This window comes from Podarcis melisellensis, assembly GCF_964234715.1.
Source record: "Podarcis melisellensis genome assembly, chromosome: 7".
NCBI classification, from domain to species: domain Eukaryota; kingdom Metazoa; phylum Chordata; class Lepidosauria; order Squamata; family Lacertidae; genus Podarcis; species Podarcis melisellensis.
Window position 1 is genome coordinate 47,138,190 of NC_138539.1, and position 9,186 is coordinate 47,147,375.

At 41.7% G+C, this 9,186-nt stretch overlaps 1 long non-coding RNA gene across 1 annotated transcript; it reads left to right on the top strand.

Moving 5' to 3' along the window:
* The first annotated feature begins 116 nt into the window (after nt 1-116).
* Nucleotides 117-8,921, top strand: LOC309373703. The gene is made up of 3 exons (XR_014170135.1): nt 117-4,001; nt 7,935-8,145; nt 8,816-8,921. It is a non-coding gene; the product is annotated as an uncharacterized lncRNA (long non-coding RNA).
* Nucleotides 8,922-9,186: the final 265 nt, after the last annotated feature.

The following is a 9,186-nucleotide window of genomic DNA, read 5'->3' on the forward strand; positions in this document are numbered from 1 at the left end:
CGCCACCGCCTCCTCCTCCTCCCACGTGGCCTAGTTGCCGCCGCCCCCCCGCCCATGACCCCCTGCTGCGAGGAAGGGGGCTGAGCGGCGGGGAGGGAAGGGAAGGGGACCCGCTCGCTGGCCTCCAAGAGCCGTCGAGGGGACGGGCGGCGAGGGGGGAGGCACTTCTCTCAACTCAGCCCGCCCCCATCCCACCCACTCGCCTGGATCTACGACCACCAACCAGTTTTGGGATCTCTTGTCTGTCGCCTGCAAGCTTACGTCGATATCTTCCTTTGCACCCCGCTTCATTTACCCAGCCCACCTCGACACCCCACCCCACCCAACACACACCTGCTTCTTGGGTTGCAGTGTTCAAGCAGGTTATTCAGGAATAGTTTCATTGGAGTAGGTGGTTCTGCTGCTCCAAAGTAGATTTGTTGTGACTTACAGTCTGGAAATGATATTCTTATTCTTATTATTAAGAAGTTGGGTTTCACTTTAATGCTGCATGGTCTTTTTGTGCATTGCTCTTTTTGTTGTTGTTAACATTTTTGTTCTGTGAGCCACGCTGAAGATGTTTGGGAGAGGGCAGGCTGTAAACGTTGAAAATAGTCTTCTGACGTGACTGTGCTTTCTTTATGAATGTGTTTTATGAATAGATACATATTAGCCTTATTATCACTTTCTTCAAGAATATGTGTTGTTTTTCTTCAAAAAACTAACAAACCATTTTGGGTTAAAGTTTGTAAAAGAAAGCTGAAAGCTTGACATCAAGTACACACGATCTCTCTTACACACCATAGCCCTACATTTTGTACGGCCTATTTTAGGTTGTAAAAGCAATAGAGTCTTGTGGAGAGAGAAAGTATTTTAAGGTACAACAAGACTGTTTTTCTGCAACCTAAATTGTTACAAACTGTGGGGCTCGGGTGTGGTGTGTGTGTGTGTGTGTAAGAGATGCGCTCTCTCACACACACTTTCTTCTGCAAAAAATAAGTGCCTTGTGACACCTTAAGGGCTTATCACAAATTTGTTACAGCATGTGCTTTCATGGGATTGAGTCCGCTTCATGAAATGCATAAAGTTATCTGATGAAAAGGGCCCTGGTCCATGAAATCTTATGCCAGAATACATTTGTGTTAGTCTTCAAGGTGCCTCAAGACACTGCTTTTTGTTTTTTGCAAGTAACTAACATTGCTATCTCTCTGTTAATTTGGTGTGCAAACCTAAACACACGTATTATTAAGTAATCCCCACTGAATATAGTGGGACATACATTCAGCTAAACATGTAGTTCACCTGGTTTACGGGCCTGGTGACTGACCAGTTCAAAAAATAAATAAAATTTGAAATCAGTGTGATTTCTCTCTCTCAAATCTTGCACATTGTTAAAAAGTCAAGGGAATACTTTGGCAAGTATTACTTGGTTTTGAAAAGGGCTCCAGACTTTTAGAGAAATTTGATTATCTTGTTTCTTTCTTCACTTTTCAACCTTTAGGGGATGGCCATCTCTCCTTTAAAAACTCAAATTATCTGCCTTGTGCTGTGTGAAACCCTGTCTGATGTTATCGCTTTTCCTTCTGATAAGCAGAGCATTATGACCAGTTTATCAGGGAGAGAGTGCAAACAGCCCTGCCTCCCGTTTGCACTGCTCTCCAAAGAGCACTTTCAATTCCTTGGGCAGTAAGTAGCCATTATCAGATATGAGAACAAACCTCACAGAGGAAGCTAAAGGACCCTGGGTTTCCTGCACCTGCTACAGACAATGTGGAAATTAAAAGACAGGCTGGCATTGCTGTTATCTACTGGATGCAAGGTGTGTGCATTGCATTTTCCTGAGGGGAAAAATTCTGATTGAATCCCAGCAGCAGCTGTGTATCAATGGCAGGGGGCGAAATGCGGGAGAAACTCTGAAAAGGTAAGGGATAAGAAAACAGCAGCTGAAGGGACGGTGAAGGCACTTGCTATAAATACTGTGTCTAAGGGCCCCAAGGCTTCCTTGAAGGCAGGAGAAATGAACTTAGGCAGATAAGGAGGAAAACAAATAAGGTAGCTATGTGATTGTTCTGTATAATACACTTGTATTCAGAATATATAAATTCCCACAAAGTATACTACAACATATCTAAGAGAATATCAAGCTAAGATACTGAAATAAAACCCTTTCATTTTATAGCAGTTGGGGAGCAGTGGAGAGCTCTATTCTTTCCTATCCCCAAAAAACTTGCAGATGAGTATTTTATCAGGCTTTTAGCTAACCAGCATTTGTACATTGGAAAATTGTAGCTGTAGTCGTATTGATGATCCCTTCAGCTACTGCAATGGCTAGAGGATTTATCAAATAAGATATGGTATTAACAGTGAGGCTCTTGGTTGAACTAGCACGGTGAAAACTGGCTAATGACAAACCCTGCTCTGAACATTCTTTAAAAAAAATGTCCTCCTTACCACCAAAAATAACTGCAGTTTTATTAGTGTAACCACATCTTTGCAACAGAATGATTGTATATTCTGCATGGTTTGATGGCATAGGATATTTCGTGTGAAAATACATTTGACAGAATGAGGCCTAACTCTAGACAATCTGCCTGTAAAGCAAGGTGAGCCATACTATTATTTTGAAGGATGGGCTTTCTGAAAATGGGAGCCCGGCAGCATCTAGCCTTTTGTAAAGCTGGAGACATTCTGGCCCCTAATCAAAGAGCTTTTCCTTTCCCTGTTCTGCTTAGAGCCTTGTGAAGCTGGCTTCTAAGTATGCTGTGCCAATTCAATCCCAGGTGCCTGTAGATAAGGGCATATTAGAACTATGGAACTCAACAATGGCTGGAAGAACTGAAAAATGAGTTTAAATGTGACTTTCCTATTTTTTTTTATATTTAGGCTGCACTCTTGCACACACTCACTTGGAGAAAAGTCCCATTGAACTCAGCAGGGCTTGCTTCTGAGTAGATGTGTGACTGTGAGAAGATGCAATTGGTTCAGGATAACTGCCAATAAGTTAAATCAAAGCTTTTTCTTAAAGGTGAATTTTGAGAAAGGATTTTAAGAAAGAAGTGACATATAAAGTGTTCGGAGAGGAAGTTCCCAGTATATTCATTTTAGATATAATGGGTTATTTAGAAGCAGAACTTTGTTTGCTCTTCTGCCCCTAAATTTTCCCAAAAACTGCTCTGGTCATCCCTCCAGCCCACAAGAACTGATATTGTTAGGGGCTACAGAGAGCTGGAAGGGACAGGAGGGAGATAGGAAGTTCAGTTCAGTGGACAAACGTCTTTTGTGCCGCTGCAGAGCTGCTGGATTCAGCCAGGGCTTTTTTCAGCCGGAACTTACCCAAACTCAGCTCTGGCACCTCTCAGGTGGGCGCTATTGCCATTCTAAGAGAACCAGGGAGATGTTTGTGGTGAGTTCCAGCACCACATTTTATAGAAAAAGCACTGGATATCACCCATATATTTCAAGCTGAAATCCTATACACACTTACCTGAGAGTAAGTCCCATTGGAGCTTCTTCTGAATAGATGTAGATAGGAGTGTCACTGTAAGATATATCCAGCTGTATGCCTTTCAAATTTAATTTGAGGGTTATCTTGGGGAAAATGCCAAGCAGTCAATGTGTGTGTGTGAAATGTGTCTTACGCACCAGTGTGTTGTAATAAAGCTGAATATTTACTTTTAAACATGATGAATCAAACACATCTTTGATCTGTTTCATTGAATGTGAATCCTGTGACTTACATTCTTTTTTAAAAATTGCTTTGTTTCCAGCAATAGCAGCAGGGTACCGGAAGAAACTGGAAGCATCTGTTTCCACAGGAGACTTCCATCACATCAATAATTCAGCCTGGCCAGGCATTCCCTTAAGACCTCCTGACTTTGAGAGAGAAGTGCCTTCAGAGGTTTAAGGGGAAGAGGAACCTCTTGCATATCAGTGATATTTTTACCTTTAGAGTGAAGTTTAGACCAAACCAATGCATGTGTAAGCAGCTGAACATTTGACTTCTGTCTTTGCTTTCCAAATACGTGAGTTTGCTTAAGTGACTTTTCTTGTACAGAAATAGTTCTGATCACACCAAGCCAAGGGTATGTCAGTTCAGGTGCTGGTTAAGATGAAAATGTCATCAACAGATAAGACACATTAGGAATCTGAACACAGCAGGCTTTGATTGTACCCTGCAAGGAAATCAATGGTGCAATCACAGATCAGATTTTTGATAGCAAGTTCCCAATGTTGGTAATATACATCATGACATCTCCCCCCCAATAACTTTACTTTATCTTTTGATTACATGTTTGCTGCTCGAATTCCTTATGTCATGGCTTGCAGGGAATGGCAGAAGGTGTAAGGGGCTGATTTACTTTTTGGTTGCTGTGATTTGCTGAATTAACCTCTACTGACAATGTTAGCAGTGTTGTGTGCATTGTTTTAAAGTCACATTTACATCAAAATATATAAAAGAGAGTTCAGTGTAAACAAAAGTGGAACATATCTAAAGACAAAGTATATGGTGAAATTAAATGTTTTTATTAAGATAAAGGAGAATTCATGTGTGCCAGAATTAAAAATTGGCCAGCAAATATATGGAAGTGTGCATATTTTACTGAAGATAATCACTTACAGCATTATTCGGGTTATAGACAAAACTATGTGTATTATCAAAACAATACATGCTGAGGTTTTGCATAGGTTTAAGAACCTGCCTGCACATTACTTTTCGTATTTACATGAATTGATACCTCCCTCAAATGTTTTCTCACACACATACAAGGGTAAATCTGTTGGTACTAAGTTACAATTGTTGGCAGTTGCATAATGAAAAGTGACGCACAATTGCAGTTAAGAGTTGACAAATAACTAGGTTTGTCCAAGTCACTCATTATATTTGTACATTATTAGAAACTGGGACAATTGATGTAAAAGTGCCTTCCAGTCTCTCCCATGATGAGTAATTTCATGTTCAGGCAGAAAATAGTTACTCCAAAGCAACCCCAGTTCAGTTTTGTGATAGCCTGAAGGAAGGTTTTCTTAGATACCCTTTTGCTACTTTTCTGTACATGAACAATTTCTCTGAAGTATTCAAGCAGTAGCTCTGTTTTTATCAAGTGGAAAGTGCCTCCATGCATTGCTGCAATCCAAGAGCAGATCCTTTGGGGTGGAATTACAATGCTGAAGAACATCTTCATCCTCACTCTCTGCTTGTTTATTTGGAAGTAAGCCCTACTGAATTGAACAGGTTTACTACCAAGTAATGGTGCAATCCAAGCCCAAGATCCAACAGGATGAGAGCATTTGAATTTAGCACATCTTGGGCTTTCATCCAAGATGAGCCGCAAGTAAACCAGCATAAATTTCTCACTCCAGCTCAGCCTGAATTCAATTGGCATAACTTACGGTACCGGTAAACTGGTGTAAGTTATGCTGAGGGATGCGGGTGGCACTGTGGTGTAAACCACTGAGCCTTGGGATTGCTGATTGGAAGGTTGGCAGTTCGAATCCCTGCAATGGGGTGAGCTCCCGTTGCTCGGTCCCAGTTCCTACCAACCTAGCAGTTCGAAAGCACATCAAAGTGCAAGTAGATAAATAGGTCCTGGTGCAGCAAGAAGGTAAACAACATTTCTGTGCACTGCTCTGGTTTCACCAGAAGCGGCTTAGTCATGCTGGCCACATGACCCAGAAAAACTGCAGATAAACGTTGGCTCCCTCGACCAGGAAAACGAGATGAGCACCGCAACCCCAGAGTCATCTGCGACTGGACTTAACTATCAGGGGTCCTTTACCTTTTAAATCATGCTGCTTTAAGTCCCCCCAAAAGGGACCTTCCAGGGAGTGGCAGCGGTAGACAGGGCAAGCGGAGGTTTCCAAGTGTTCCAGATCTTGTTTCGCTTGGTTGTATCCCAGTCCTCAAAACTCTGTCTCAAGAGCAGCCCCTCCCAGAGACTTCCAAATGGAATTTGGAATAGGGTTAATTATAATGGCTTGCTATATTTGGGATTGTTCTGCCTTTGGGCATAGAATTACAGCCTTAAGTGCATCGTGTGTTTTTGTACTTTGTCCCCTTTGTCATACTGTTTCATGTGCAAGGGCATGTTGCAGACAAACTGGTGCAAGAAAATGTAGTTTATCCTATTGGCTTCTGTAATCAATTTCTTCATCACAAGTGCACTGAGTTTTAATGTGATGAAAGAGGGTTTTTCCCCAAGAAGCTTTTAGTCAATAGATCAAGATCCAATGTCATTGTAAGTAAAAAGTGGAATATGGCTGGAGAAGCAATTTCAGTATGCCTACTAAGAAATTGTGGCAAAGGTATTTAAAAAGCGCAAGTCCCTGAATGCTGACTGTAACTCAAGGCAAAACCTTCAAAGTCTTTCAGTTGCATGTGATGGCAGATGTAGGAGCTTTGAACAGTCATTCTAAAGCCTTTAGCAGGGCTGTCATACAGCCAAAATCTCTCGGGGGCTAATGTCAGTCTATGCATTACAAAATAGCCGTAATATCCTGTCAAGAAAATGAGTGGAATTTCATTATTTTGTTATCCTGAGATTGCATTGTGTTCATTTTTGTCTACAAGCCAGGTTTCAGAACTGTGTTTTTCTTAGCAATACACTGTTTTTATATCATTTTATAAAGCTCCCAAGTGATACTATCAATGCAGGGCCATAGTTAATTTGAAAGTACCTGAAATGAGCACACTTAGCACCAGGCTCATTCTGAAAGAAACGTCTCCTTGGCTGCCTGGAGCAGTATTGATATAGTTTTAAAAGGCAAGCATGACCCTATGAAGGCTGAGTGGCATCTTTAGATCAGGGATGGAGAAACTGTGGTCCTCCAGATGTTGGACTCCAACTCCCATCAGCCCCAGCCAGCATTGCCAATGGTGACAAATGATAGGCTTGTAGCCCAGCAACGTCTGGAGGGCTACAGGACAGCAACCCCCCCCCCCTTTAGATTCACTTCAGGCTTCCACTTCTCTTACTGGACTGGTATTTGGTGCAAATACTCCTGTTTTCGTATCTGTCAATGTCCTTGTTCCTGCTCTTTTCATTCTCCTCTGTTGTGGAGCTGTCATGGGACTATAGGAAGCTGTTCCTATGTCTGCCTGGCTAAGTAACATATTCTTCACCCTGTTCTGGTATTCTGTATGTGCAATTTCCCTCAAGCGATTTCCCCTTCTCACTGGATCCTGCTTGGGAGCAGCTTTCTTTTCTCTCAATGTAAATGTCGGCATCTATTTCACATCCTGCACTTTTATAATCTTCAAGTTCTTTGGACAGACTTCTCAACAGCATGCTCATACAGTAGCTGTGATCGTTTTGTTGAATTAAAGTCAGAATTCAACTCTGATGACCAGTTCTCAATATAATAGCAACTTAACTAAAATCAAAGGAAGAAACAACAAATTGAAGACAAACTCTTATGTCTCTCTCTGTGGGTGTTTATGTCCAGAAATGCCATAGGAATACATAGGGAATATTCCTTTAGGAGGAAGTGAAATAGGCGAGCAGCATCAGGGTGGTTAAATCCTACATGTTCTGTTTGACATCTTGTACATATCACTAAAACCACAATATGCATCCTAAGGACATCTTTCACATGGGGTCACTGGTTGGCTGGAAATGAGATATGAGTTTTCAAGTTCATTTGCTTCAAGAAGAGTCCTGCTTTAGGCAGATCTAACCATCCATTTCTTCATTGTTTTACTAGCGTTAGCAAAAGCAAGGTCAAATCAACAAGACAGAGACTTTTTGACACTAAACAAGACCCCAGTCTCTTTTCTGACCTTAAAAAGATGGTGGAAAGTATTCTGTGGACATCAATCACCTTTAGAAAGATAAATATTGGTTTCTGCTAGTAGAAAATGTTTGTGTCTACAAAATATGGATCAGAGGTTACTTGCATCATTGCTGTTGATGCTAGAATATTTTAAAACTGTCTCTTTTACTGAATTTTGTTTACAGAGGCAAGCGTGTCTAAAGAAAGCCATCATGCCGGTGGGCATATGCAGAAGAGAAACATTGCTTCGTGTGTGCTTCCTGCAGTTCCTAAAGTGAAAACCTTTACACCTAGTTCATGCCTCATTGTGCATGGCATTTTAGAAGAAAAATGACGCTTTTCATTTTTCCTAGTTCCAAAAAAAGTGTTTTCTTTTATTACAAGACCTGCTTAAGGGTAAATAACATTTTTTTGCTTATGCATGACTGGAAAGGTGAAGATTACACCCTCGATCTGATTTTTAAAAACAAGTCATTGAAAATATTGTTATGAATTATGTGAAGCAAACTCCCCATATTGTCTATGTTCAGTGAAGGGTCAGAATTTGAGCAAACTCATAAACTCCCGAATTTAGCAAGAGCTGGGAGTAGCAGCAGCCAACTTTCTCATGAGGCCAGCCAGCTGATGGTGGGTCACTGAAGAAACAATGGTGCTGATGGTCAGTCATTAGCCCCTCAGTGGAAGTCATCAAGCAGGCAGCAGGCTTTGCCAGGCATAGAGGGAGGTTGCCAGGGTAATGGGGTTTGATGTCACCACGGGAAATGTGGGCTCCCTTTTGCAACAGAGATTTTTGGGAGCAGGAGCTTCTGGGAAGAAGGAGCAGGAAGCGGGCAGAACTTCATGCAGGGTCTGAAGGGCAGCAGCCATACTGGTTGGCTGGAGCAGGCTGTTACTGAAAGGGGGGTGGCACTTAGGGTGCTTCTGAATCCCATGCTGCACTGCTGGGAAGGACAAGCCCCTCTTGGGAAGTCAATGCTGTGAACTCTCCATAAACTCAGGTGTAAATATGTGCCAATAAACCATATTCCTTAAATGCACTAGGCACCATGCCTTGATTTCTCAGCAGAAACACAACCCTGGTTAGGCACCAAGACTCTTGAAATCGCTTCTACCGCTCGGCAGAGATTGGGGTGGCTTGTAACAATATTGAAGTGAATTCAGTCAAATGGAGAGCATCAGGATCACCTCCCTTTCACATAACTTGTGTAAAGAAAATGTCGAAGAAGGGACATTCAGTAATCCACAGGCATTACCTTATTTATATGTTGGACAGTTTCAATTGCTCTGCTCTGCTCTGCCTAAAATAACCCTGGCACATAGCCCAAATTGAACCTAACAGATTGCTCAGTTAAAAATGTAACCACTGGCTTGTCTGCTCATAATAAGAGGATTTATTAATCTGTGACAAATACAATTGGTTTGAACTTTTTTTTTTTT